Source organism: Rhinolophus sinicus, chromosome 1 (genome assembly GCF_057876585.1).
Source record: "Rhinolophus sinicus isolate RSI-liver-muscle chromosome 1, RSI-T2T, whole genome shotgun sequence".
In the NCBI taxonomy this organism is placed as follows: Eukaryota; Metazoa; Chordata; class Mammalia; order Chiroptera; family Rhinolophidae; genus Rhinolophus; species Rhinolophus sinicus.
Window position 1 is genome coordinate 159,673,539 of NC_142501.1, and position 13,658 is coordinate 159,687,196.

Consider the following 13,658-nt stretch of genomic DNA (forward strand, 5'->3'; position numbering starts at 1 on the left):
GCTGTGCATTTTCTGCCTCTAATGATGAATTCTCCGTACACAGCCATGTAAGTGATTCTTTTACTTAAAATTCAAGTAAATTAAATAAAACTAATCCAAACCTTATTTTAAATATCTTCTTATTTATCTGAATAATGAATTTGGATTTAATGAAACACCTCCTGCCATTCTATCCCCTTAACTGATTATTTAAAATAAGATAGAATTAACAGTGGCCAATGTGTACATCCTGGATATTCCTAAACTGCAGCCCATTAGCAATCCGGATGAATCCCTTATCCCCACACTCCTTACTGCAATCCCCACAGGGCATCCATTTTCACATAGCTCTGTAGCTTATGTTTGAATAGGATTATTTTTAATATACTGATTCTTTGGAATTTTTATCAGTGACAACTGTCTGGCAATGAATCTCTGTTTAAAAATGTTGTTATTTCTTCTGACCCCAGGCACATACTTTCACCACGTAGAGAATTCTAGGTTGGTAGTAACTGTGTCAATGATATGGAAGGTGACATTCTGCTGCGCGTTGGTTTCCATAATTACGGATGAGCAATTGTTTCTCCAACTGTTCTTCCTTCGAACATACTATACTCCCCACCCTGCCCCTGTCCCCCACAAATCTGGTTGCTTTTAAGATTTTACTCTTTGTGTTGGGTTCGTGGATCAGGAACAAAAGAATAGTCAGAGACTGGGGCTTTTGTAGGGTCAAGCCACGAGGGTTCACGCCCTTAGAAGTTTGCAATGCCTATTTGGTGCCGTGTGATTGTGATTGTGACTTGTTGTTTCTCCCTGACCTCCCATGACCCTGGCAAACACGTTACGTCGTAGGCAACATGATTTTTGACGTTGGTGACCACTGTGACTTATGGTCACACTGACCGGAGGGAATGGTTGTTGCTATGCAGCCAGAGGCTGTGACACGTGCTGGTCTTACCTACTGGCATAAGGTCATGGTGCCCAGCAGGGTCTGGCTTTAGAATTTGGATGATGACAGTTTATTTTGAACTGCACTCCTATTTAACAAGCTTCTCAGGATCTCTGTGGCTAGTAGGCCATCAGGGCCTAAGTAACAAGTGCAGCTGAGGCATGGATTTGCTTCTAATGACAAGAGCATCTTAGTCAGGGATAATTATTTGCTGCTTTTACAATCTGAATTCTCAGCAGGTTTGCAGGTCAGACAGTGCAATAAATTCCACGTGTGAGGTTAAGAACTAATGTATAAGTGAGCTTTAAATTGTGTGTACAGGTGTGGATCGGCTGGCTGTTCCCTTTTGGTGGTGTTTTGAACGGAATTCAGAGGCAAGAGGGGAATCTATGGAGGGGCCAACCCATGGATAAACATAGTTTATAAACAGGCTTTTAAGAGTCATTCCCCATTTTGTAGTTTCCAGTTGGCTATGGATGTGTTAATTTAGATATACTCTAATCTTGGTTTTAGATGTCTGAGACCTAAAATGTGATTTTTACCATAGAAGGGTGGTAGAATTTTATTAACAAACAAAAAGATATGAGCCTTACCCGAGAGGGTGTGTCTGAAAGCTGCAGAAAGACTCCCTGGTGAGAACAAGGAGAACCCTCCAATCAAATATTGGGACAACAGTCTGACTGGGTTACCGAATATTGGGGCAGATTTGAGAGGGGAAGTCAGGTCAGATCAGTGTAAAAACAGAAAAAATTAGTGAGTGACTTTTGAGGTAATCACTTTTTGTATGCTGTACCCTGGGAAAACATGTCCGAGAAATCATGGTGAGGATTTGCGGGAAGGCACAGAAAAGATGAGCTATATTGGAGGGAGGGTAGGAGGAAATACTATACTATTGAATGATTTTGTGATAGAGGTTGGCCTAATGGAAGGGTCATCTGAGAGTGATTATGTAACCCAGGATAGTTGAATGTGGACAAAATATGTTTGGACAGCAGGTGTGGGGACAGAGTCCCAGAGAGCAGTTTCCAGGCTCTCAGCCTCACGTGGAAAGGTGCTGGCTCGGGTAGTAGATGGCCATCAGCTGTGACTAGTTGGCCATCGGCTGTTACCTGTTAGCCATGAGCCACTGATATAACTTCTGTGGCTACATTGGTTGGTTGGTTGACGGAGAAGTGGACGGCAGGTTGCAGATTGTGTGGCTCCTGCTTCCTGTGTCTGCAACCCAGCCGCCAGCGAGAACATAGTCGTATGAGCCCCCTATCTATGGCTCCGTGGATGTTCCTTTTTGGCCTCACCATATCCTGCATTCTTGTGCGGAGAGCGGGACATGACAGCAGGTGTTTTTGGCAGACCCCAAGCTTGCTGTTTTCACATATCACACTAGGGAAAACTGAATAAAATGAAATCTAGAGTAATATATTAGAAACATGTCCAGACAAAGAGCAATGAAAAAAAAAAAAAGCAAGTACTCAGATCTGGCAAATAGCATGGCCCTACCTGGTAGAGAAGGAAAGAAATATGTGAGGTAACTTAATCAGCTAAGTCCTCCTGAGACTACTGGTAGAGAAAATTAAAACAGTAAAGGCATATGACAGAAAGGATGTAGCAGATGGAAGTGATATACAGAACCAGTAACATCCTAACCCAGAGGAAACGCCTCTCCTGAGTTGTAAAGACACAACAGGCCACTCTGTGTGTACTTCATGAAAAGCACCTTCACTTCAGAACTTCTGTATTTCTCCCGCTGAAACAGTTCTAGGGATGAAGTGGGCAGCATACCGGTATACTTCTCAGGGAACCAGTTTTCCCACGACCAAACAATTCCATAGCGAATGGCAGCAGCCATTGTGGCTCAGGACCAGAAATACTGGTCCTTGGGAAGGAAGAGTGGCGGCTATGTCACAAGGTGGAGCCCACACCGAAAGAGGGCACTCAGTGGGGAAGTCAAAACTGTGAGACCGACAATGCTGAATGGGAAGAACTTCTCAGTCAGGCCCTGATACCTGAGACTGCTTCCACTGCAAATTTTAAAGAGATAAAGCAGGACTATCTTAAATGACAATCCCTGGGAAAGAAGATGAATGAATTCCGGCCCCTACCACATCCTGCTTCCACATATATGGTGAATCCCATAGTGTCAAACTGAACTTCTTATGGAAGGTTTCTCTCAATTACTTTTTAAAAATTGAGATATAACATAACATTCACTTTTTGAAAGTGTACAATTCAGTGATTTTTCATGTATTAACTATGTTGTAAAACTATCTCCAGTATCTAATTCCAGAATATTTCCATCACACCAAAAAGAAACCTTGTACCTGTTAGCAGTCAGTCTCAATTCTCCCCTCCCCGATATCCCGGCAGCCCCTAATCTACTTTTTGTCTCTACGCGTTTGCCTGTTCTGGACATTTTACATACATGGAATCTTACAGTGTGTGGTTTTTGGTGACTGGCTTATTTCACTTAGCATCATGGTTCCAAGTTTCATCCACATTGTAGTGTGTAGCGTTACACAGTACATTTTATAGCTGAATAATATTCCATTGTATGGATATGCAGCATTTGTCTACCCACTCAGCAGTTGATGGACGTGGGTTGTTTCCATGAGGGGGCTATTACTCATGAGGGTGCTATTAACATTGGTGTGCAATCCTAATGGTTTTCAGGGTCATGATCATAGACCCCAAACAAGCATCATGGCTTGACCCGCATACTACTAAAGTTGAAATTATTTTTTTCTTTTTTTAGGTACCTCTGAGTCTCTATTATGGCCTTTGACTGCACTAAGTACTGGGTTTTGGAACATAATTATGTTTGGGATAAAGTACTAGGAGTTGGTGATTGGTTGGGGATTGGTTTATTAATTAAAATGTGTGAGTGTGGAAAACAATTGCTGTGTAATTGTTTTGAATCAAAACTTGTTTGAATCCTTAAAAGTGAGGCTCCTGAGCTGCTTAGCAGTGAACACACACAACTTTGATGCCCTGAACTGCACCTGATGTCTGTCCAGGCTGCAGCTGCTAAAAAGATGCAGACGTGGACAATTCATCGGATGGAAACTGGGCAGAATGAGAAGTCAGGGAGAATGGTTTTCGACTTTAAGTTGGGATTTGGGACTTTAATTTCTTTGGATGAATAATGCACAAGGGCAGCAAGGTTTTGTTTTATTTTACATTTTAGCCCCATTCGACTTTAACATGCATTCTTCTTGTAAAAAGTTAAAAGTAATTATATAGAATGAAAATGTGAAAAAGAAAAATCCAAAACTCAAACTTAAACCTTCCTTCTATCTTATTTGTCCTCTTAAAGGAAGTATTAAAAAGTGGGTGTTTATTCTTATAAACCCTTTCCTATGCATTTGCAGGCATATCAAAAATATGCAAATACATATTTTTGATATTTTTGTATTGTTTGTATATATAAATTACATTTTTTACCTAATACATCCAAGGATCTTAACATATTAGTACATGTAAATTTATCTAATTGTTTTGAACTTCTCTATAATTTTCCAGTGCATGGGTGAAACAGAGATTAATGAACCATAACTTTATTGATAAATCTGTGTGTTGTACAGAAAGACTTGTGCTGTTATAAACAATGCTCAGTGAACGAGTGTCTTTTATTTAGAGAAGAACTGTATCTGAGAGAGATAATTTTTTAGTAGATTTACTTGGCCAAAGGATATCCCCTTTTTAAATTTCTAGAACTATTGATAAATTAATAACTCCAGAAGTTGTATCAATTGACACCTTCATAAGCAGTGTGTAAAATTCTGTTTTGCCACAGCCTTTTCCAGAATGTCAGTCAAATGTTTGATTTGTTCCATTGGTGTATTATTTTTGTTTTCTTTTTAATTTGTTTCTTAGAATCATCATATTTCCTCTTTGGGTGAACTATCTTCTTACATCTTTTGCCAGTTTTCCTTTTGGACTGTTGGAATTTTTTTCTGGATTTATAGGAACCATTTATGTATTGAAATGATTGCTTTTGCCTGTGTTTTGAGTCCTGAGCCCCCACCCCAACCCACCCATTTCACTGCTTGCCATAGCTTATGTTTTCAGTTGAATTAACTAATTCTGGTTTTTTTTTATAGTTATGGATTTCATGTCATGATAGACAGACATTCCCTTTCTGTAATTATAATTATCTACATTTTTATGTTTAAATATTGATCCATCTGGAATTCATTGTAGTGCAATACAAGAGGTTAAGAATCAATGGCATTGAGTGCTTGCTGTCAGTCAAAAATTGTGTTACTTTTCCATAATATGACATTGAAATTGAAACATGGCAGCCCAATCAAGGACTACATTTTCTAGTCCTTTTGACAGAATACATGAGGAAATGGTATGTGTCACGTACAGGCCAAGACTTTTAAGAAGTTGTCTGTCCCATTCACCACCTAGACACAGGCAACAGAGGAGCCCATCTAAATTGTGGCAGCGTAAGTTGGCAGGAACTTGGGTCTCTGAATCACTATGGGCAAGATAGTACTCAGCAACCAGGAACATCTACAGTGACTGTTACTTGAATGAGAAATATACTGCCATTTTGATAAACCATTAAAATCGTGGGGCTTATTTATTAAAGTGGCTGGCATGGATTTACCAACAAAGAATCCAATGAAGAGATAGCTGTCCCCAACTTTTCGTGTCTGAGCACACTTCATTTTATTTAATGAGTGTTCTGTCCACTGCCAGTGAAAAGGAATTGTTAGCAACCTAGCATCTGTAAAGGATCTGGAAGGGAGGCGATTTATCAGTGGGTGATTTTCAGTGTTAACCACATGTTCAAGTGAGAATTTTGTTTAGTGCACCTGTGTCATCCACATTACTATGGCAGAATCTGCAAGTAAAAAGCAGAGGTATATCAAACCAATCCAGGCTTATTTTAATCTAATAATAATACTTCATTTCAAATAAGACATCCAGGACAAATTTTAATTCGGGTGTTATACTAGGACAACAGTTGAAAACTGGTTTTGGCTGCTGGAGACAGAGTTAATGACTGCATGGGAAACTTATCAGTGACCTACACTAAGCAAAATAGGCATCATTTGTCAACATGAATGGAGAATTAAAGATTACATCTGAAATACATGAAAAAGGAGCACTATGAGCTGATAGAACACCTAAAGTAAGTGGACAATAAGTGTTTGGTGATTAAGCTGGAGTTGATTTAAAAGATATTCAAACATGACAGCAAGCACTTTTTCCTCTAAGCTGTCCGACATCAGCCAGATTTTACAAATGCTTAATTCTTTGAAGAACTACTTTGAAAATCAATCCCGTGCCCTACAGTAGTATTGAACTCGTTTGTGAATGACTCTTCTGTTCATTTTTGTTGCAATCTGTTCAAAACCATTTGTGAATCTTTAATCAAAGTGTTCGATGAAGGGAATACCATGGAAGCTTAAAGTTTTAAAGCCTTTAGCAAATTGGAATTATTGAAAATAAAGTGTGTAAATAGGAAGCCATTGAATGTGTCACTACAAAAGTGAGGAAGGACATGAACAGATCAAACAAGGAGAGCTCAAACAGTATACCTGGTTTAATTTTGAAATGTTATAATTGTGTTTTGTAATTTCTTCACTTTTGAGAAGAATTTTTTGATGAGCTTCCATTTTGGGGATGAATTTACATTCTGTATTTTAAAAGAATGAAATAGAAAAGGCCTATTATTTTGCAACATCTCCATTTGGTTAGGCAAAACATTCAAGATAATCAGAAACAGAAACAACTTATTTGATGAGTTTCATATTATAAAATATTTGTCTACAAATGACAACATCAATGAAATAAAAAGGACAATGATGATAATTTCAGTCCAAAGTATTTGGACTGAAATATTTAAACATTTCCATACATAAAAGCATAATTAATAACCTCCACATAACAAATTTTCCTAAGCAGAAATTTCACCATAGGCAGAAAGAGAATTTTTTCAAAAAAATACGGGCTACAAAGAAGAGTCATTTGAAGGTGTCAAAAAATTCAAATTGATTAATGGTAAAATGCAAACTTGAAGAATATTACCATTTTGTAAACTTACTAAAAATAACAAGAACCTCTTTGTCATTGGAGCACCAGAAGGAGAGGAGAGAGACAATGTAGCAGAAAAATATTTGAAGAAATAAAGGCTAAAATATTTCCAATATGACAAAACTTATCGAACAGCTCCTAAAGCTGAAAGTAAGTTGAACTTTTTCATAATAATGCATATATGACGTACAATGAAAATAATATTCCATTTATAGTATAACATATGAAATACTTGAATTCCAGGCATAAATTTCTAATGATGAAATAGAAGGAGAAAATAACCAGAAACTTGTAATTTATACTTGATTGTATAAACCATAATAAAGATGACAACACTTCTTAATTTAGTAAAGACATTTTAATGTAAAACTAATTTTTCTCAGGATATTTTAAATAACACTTTAAAATGAGAATTTGAAGCCAAGGAAACATGCCTTTGTTTTTAGTTATTGACTGTTTGTTTTCTTAATTACTTATTTATTTTTTTCAGTTACAGTTGACATTCAATATTACTTTACATTAGTTTCAGGTGTACAGCATAGTGATTAGACATTTATATTATTTATGCAGTGATTCCCTTCAATTAGTCTATTCTTAATCATGCATTTTTATCCATTTGAATCGGGGCAATCAGGAATTCTATAATTTATCTTTGATTTGCTAGAGGATATTCAAACAAACCTTCAAAAAAAAAGAATACTGGAATAAAAGTTAGTCTATGGACAGCCCGAAGTACCATAACAAGAAGCATAACCTTAAAAAATGTCCTGAATATGCATGATTCAGCTGTAGATAAAACACACACCCCTGTTACTGTTGAAGTTGCACTTTGTTACACTGTGTAACCTAGCATATACAGTGCCTCAGTTGTTTTTTTGGTTTACTGAGGGCTTAGAACTGGAAACAAATGCATAGGAAATATGTGCAGAAAAATGGAAAGAAAACCCTATACAAACTAGCAAGATTAATCATGGATATGGAATCGAGATTGGCGTTCCAGAATGCCATGAAACACCTTACTCCCACAATCACAGAAGCAATGGCAAAAGGTGCCCACAAGGAACACAGTGGATGAGGAATTAGCAATAAGGAAACAATGAACGTAGCTGTTGATGTGACAATGACATTTCCAATAGTGTTTTCTAATATTGCAATATACTGCTCAAAATATATGAATGCCTGTTTACACACCATTAGGGGAATTTCACACTTTTCAGCCAATCTCGTAACTGGAATAATGCTATCTTCTTATTGGTTGAAGAAGAAACACTGGGAAGAAATGATTTCATGTGATGATGATGTCGACTGGCAAAAAATAACTCTCCAGAAAATCCACCAAAAGAACAGTTTATTCGGGAAAAGAAAAAGAAGTGAAGTCACCCCAAAGACAGGCACTCCACCCAGCGCCCACGTGAAGAAGAAGCCCCAATTCCGAGATGGCTCTTCTATTTATTACCCTCCCCGGAAGTTACCACGAAGTTTAACAGGAAGTCAGGACTAGAGAGTTAACAAGGGGGCGCAGCTCCACCCCATAGTCCTCCCAGATCTATGGTTAAGCATCTTAAGATGCCAGTTCACTTTTATCAATGAACTATTAATATCATACATAAAATGGAAAAATCCATAAAAAGTGGAAATAGTGTTTATAGAAGCATTCTTGTCATGTACACCTTGTCTGGTATCTTCCATGTATTGCACATATTCTCGTAACCAAAACTCTGTAAGATTTTTATCTTCATACTCATTGTTTTCAAACTCTGCCAGACGTTTTTCCAATTTTTGTCTAGCATGTTTATCCCAGTAGTCAAGAGTTTAAGTACCAATAACCATAACCCTAGGACCATAATCTGGAAAAAAAACACCAAAAAAACCCTCTTCATCTATATTAAAATATTGTGTAATGTAGGAATTGTCTCTTGCCAAATATCGAAGGTCTAAGCCTTCATATACTTGGAAATCATTTACAAGTATACTACTTAGGAGGTACGAAATGTACAGAAGCACTACAAAAATCTTGGACTCAGTGCTTGTGAGAAAAGGGCCAAAGTAGTCTCCTAGAGCATCAGAAATGCTCTTTCTTTGCTGTAATCCATTTCTGAAAACTCAGAAAAACACAATAGCAAAAATCGGATTTTTTCCTTCTGAAGTGATAGATTGGAAAGGCAGTAGGTACTTTTTCCACTAGATGGCAAGCTTACATTGTTATTAAGGGGGAATGATTATAGTTAAGAGCATTTAGGTTCAAATGTGTATGAAACTTAAAAGCATTAAAACCTAATAGTAGACTTACTATGTTATAATGTAAGGGTTTCATCCCAAGAAAGTTTTCAAAGTTATTACTGATTTATCCTTGATTTTTAGCTATAATCTTCCAGATTTGCTTATAATATTTTATATATTTTCTTGAATTTGATTATTTCATGTGACGTAAGGATTTTGTTCAGAATCCTTCTGGCTCATCTAAGAAAGAGCTACAATCTGAGGCTGCTACTCTTCATTTTCAATAAAGAAGAGGGCAGGCCAATGGCTCAGAGTTTTTTTGTCTGACATGGTATCTATGAATAATTATACAGCTTTGTTTTATTTTAGTTTATACACTTTTTATGGAAGGCACTACCTAATTGAAGATTTTATTTTTCAATATATTTATTGAAATTTTCAAAGTTGATTTGAAAACACATTATGCAAAAATAGTACAGACAGTATGTAATCACCACATGATTCAAAATGAACTAATCGCTTACATGGATGGCATGCAAATATAGCAAAAATCATGAAGGTGGAATGAAAGTTTCTAAAGCTTGGGAAACATTGGGGTAAATGACTTGCAAAGTCTCCCATTTTAAAATATCTTGACACTTATTTTTCAGGAGTTATGAACCACCATTTAATTTAACTTAGCTCTATTCTCAGGTTGGAATCCACCAAGCCCCTGGGGCTTCTAGTCAGCTTGACATGGAAAGACCTCACTGGTGGTCTCTAAAGCTGTCAGCAGTCTTGGCTACTGCCTCAAATAATTTATTCCCTCTGTGTAGGCTTTTGCTACCGAGAGGAACAGGCTTATTGGGTCTTCCTGGCCATCTGTGTCAGTGAGAATCTTCCTGCTAAGGTCCCTCTACCTCTTTCCCAAACTTTCTCTGTGCCAAAGCCTAAATAGGAGGAACATTTATAAAGCACATGCCTGCTGAAAATACCCTCTAGTGATTGTTTCCCAAGTGCAGACATTTCCTGCCAGCTAATTCAAAGGCTTTTGAAGTCACTGCTAATTTAAAAGCTATAAAAAGATTGACACTGAAATGCTTCCCCGCTGTTTTATCCCAGCAATCACTCTCACTAGTTTTTTGTACAATCAGCTTTCAGTTACAATTTGGGGCTTACAAAACATGACTCTTAAAACCCATTCAAACAGAACAGAGCATGTTTCTAAAACAGAATAACATGGTCCTAACATGGATATAAACATGTTCTTCTCCAGTTAGGATATATTTCTTAATAATGAACTTCCGTGAAATCAGCTTTAGAGTCAGTGAGTCCTAGGTAGGTTCAAAACCCAACTCTTCCACTTACTAGTTAGGTGCTCCCTGACAAGTTATTTCTGAAGTCATTCTAGCTCTAGAACTACAGGCCTGAGAAATGGAGATCATTCTTAAGTTTCTGATCACAATAAGCTAAAAGTTCTACTGTGATCTCCCAAGTAGCCCAACCTGAGTCAAAGGTTCTGACCTTGTAAATATCCCCGGGTGCCACAGACCTCATGACAATGAGGATAGTGGGTGGATTCCTGGGATCTGGCTCTCAGCATCCCCAGTAGGGCAGGGCCAAGTCCATTTCCTCTCTCTTGCGCCCCTTCTCGCTGGGATTTCTGCTCTTTTGTTTTGGGAGTAGACACATGTAGAGTCATGGCTTAGCCACTCAGCTGTCTGACCTTGTTGTACTTTCCAGATTCTCGGTTCTTTAATTTGTAAAATAGGATAAATAATATCTACTTCTCAATATATACTTTATTAATGACTGGAATTTATTGAATTCTTACCATGTCCTAGGCAAAACAATTACCTTAACAGGTCAAGGAGGAAGAGCTTTGTGATTGTCCAGGACCCTGAGCTCAGAAGGGCTATCTTGAAATTCCCAATAACTTTTGAATACAGAATCCAGCATTTTCAATTAGTACTAGTGTAGGGAGCTGGAGCATTAAGGGTTAAGAAAATGTAACTTCAAGCAGAGTTTGGGAGGATCGCTAAGGGGAACTCCGATAAGCATAAAGAACAAACAGACACCTGCTGCCCTGGGAATGGGAAAATATCAAAAGGTCTAAGAACAGTCAGGGCCAAACTTTGAGAAAACATAACTAATCTGTACTTGCTGCCTCAGCCGCTTTATGTAACCTTCTTGTTTCTGTGTGTATAAAAGAAAGCTGGAAAATAAAACAGGCGCTGCAGTCTAATTAGAACTGCTCGCCCTCCCGATCCCATCTTTGTCTCTTGTCTATTTTTTTCTCAATCCTCACTCCCCACTTCAGGAACCGTTCGTCTAGTCGGCAGGCTCCGACAGTTAATGGATGCTATACCAAAAAAAATGAGTGTTCTATAATATAATTAAATAGGGAAAAACTGACTCAACAATAAAGTTGAACACGTAACTTTACTGGGGAATCTTCAGAGCATTTCCATCGTGATTAACTAAGATCCGAACAAGACACAGCATTTCCTATCCTTGTTTGACTATTGAATGCTCTCTGGACCCCTCTTTTTCTTCCTTTATTAGCAATTAAATAAGTGCCAATTACAACAAGGAAATGCTGGGCGTCTGGGAGGATAAAAGGAACTATAATATTCAGTTATTCAAGATATTTTATTGAGTGCCTACTGTGTTTCAGGTGTCTGGTAATTGCCTTGTAGAACATTTGGAGCAAACACACTTTTATGAATATTTACATTCATCCATTATCCACCTCCCCATCCGATCATTTATCCATCCATCCTACTAGTCATTCTATCTACCATCCATCCATCCATCCATCCATCCATCCATCCATCCATCCATCCACCCACCCACCCATCCATCCATCCATCCATCCATCCATCCATCCATCCATCCATCCACCCATCCATCCATCCATTTATCTAATCATTAATTGGTTTAAATCATTTAAGTGCTAAATCATATGTAATAGAGCCCCCTCCAAAGAAAGAAAATAAAGGAGGGGAAAAAAAAAAACCTCAACAAAAAAAAACAAATGAAAGTCCTCTGGGCTCAATATATTCAAATTAAAACTAAGAATTAGCTTCTTGAAAGTATATTGTCCCCATTAATGTTTTCTCCATCCATTAGGGGCCAACTACTCACTCAGTAAATTTATATCCATAGTATATGTTAAGTTTGTATAGTGACCACAGCTAGAATTGCATTGGGATATTGGACTGCCTGCTTTTCTTGCATTTTTGTATCCTATATTTCATGCCAAAGAATACAATTGCCCTCCAGTATACTCCTCAAAGTTTTCTTTCCTTTTCTTCCAAAGATGCCGAAGCTCAAACAAAAAGGAAATGCTGTGACAGTCATCTTGGCAGCTTTCTTACTCAGATTTACTGCTATTTCTAGTTATGACACAGCTCTCAGCCTGTAGTAAGTAGTACAGTGTAATGGAATGCTTAACAAAAATAAAATGCACTTCATAAAATACAGGTGTAAAATCAACTGAAGCAAGCCAATACTCCGCCAAGATTTATTGGCATTGATTTTATGTTTATTAGATTTATACTTCAATTTCACCACTTCAATTTCTTATTAAGAGATTGCATAAAAAAATAAGTTTTTCTACAAAGGTTCCAGTTAAGCAAGAAATAGGCACAATTCTGTGAGTGCATTGTTGTGAAAAGGAAGTATTTATCAAAAATCTAGGAGACAACTGGGAACACCTAATATTACTGGGTTCTTATTAAGTATCAGGCATAAAGTATTTATGCAGGATTAATTCGTTTACCTTCATAACAGGTCTCTAAGTTAAATAGCACTATTACCGCACCTTACAATATGGCAATTGGGGCTTGTGCAAATTACGTAATCCCTCCAAGGGAGTGAGCTAGTCAGTGGCAGAGCAGGAATTCATAACCAGGCCGTCTGAATCCTGCTATTGTTATTCTCATTAAGGAATCTTGGATCCATCAAAACTCACTCCTCACCTAATAGGAAAAAATAATAGCTTCTATTTCCCCTTTCTTTTACCTGTTTCCTCAGTGAGGAAAGAAACAGTCAAGGATTGGTTAAGACACATAAGTTATCAAAGAAAGTTACCTGTTTCCTTGTATCTAGAAAAGTGTTAAAACAGTCATTTCAAGGAGTGAGTGAAATAGGAGAGCAGGTGAAACCCTGGACATGCCATTTGGAAGAACAAATAGAAAACAATAAAATAAATTCTTGGCTACAGTAGTATCCCATCTGTGCTCAAGTTAATGTGACAAGGGATAGTAGAAGGTAGAAAAAGTTTGATTGAGAATACAGGTAGACTAAAAAGGTAAAAAAACAAACAAACAAACAAAAAAACACAGAAAAAAGTAGAGAAAAATTAATTTAACTTCAGAGTGTTTGTTTCAATGTGACCCTTTAGACAGTAGCAAAAGAAAAGCTAATAAACAAGCAAACAAACAAACCTGGTTTTCCTCAGCAGATAGTGGACAGAGCCCGA

At 37.5% G+C, this 13,658-nt stretch overlaps 1 pseudogene; it reads right to left on the bottom strand.

Moving 5' to 3' along the window:
• LOC141569998 (patched domain-containing protein 3-like) overlaps nt 1–13,658 on the bottom strand; it is a 33,583-nt pseudogene that overhangs the window by 16,191 nt on the left and 3,734 nt on the right.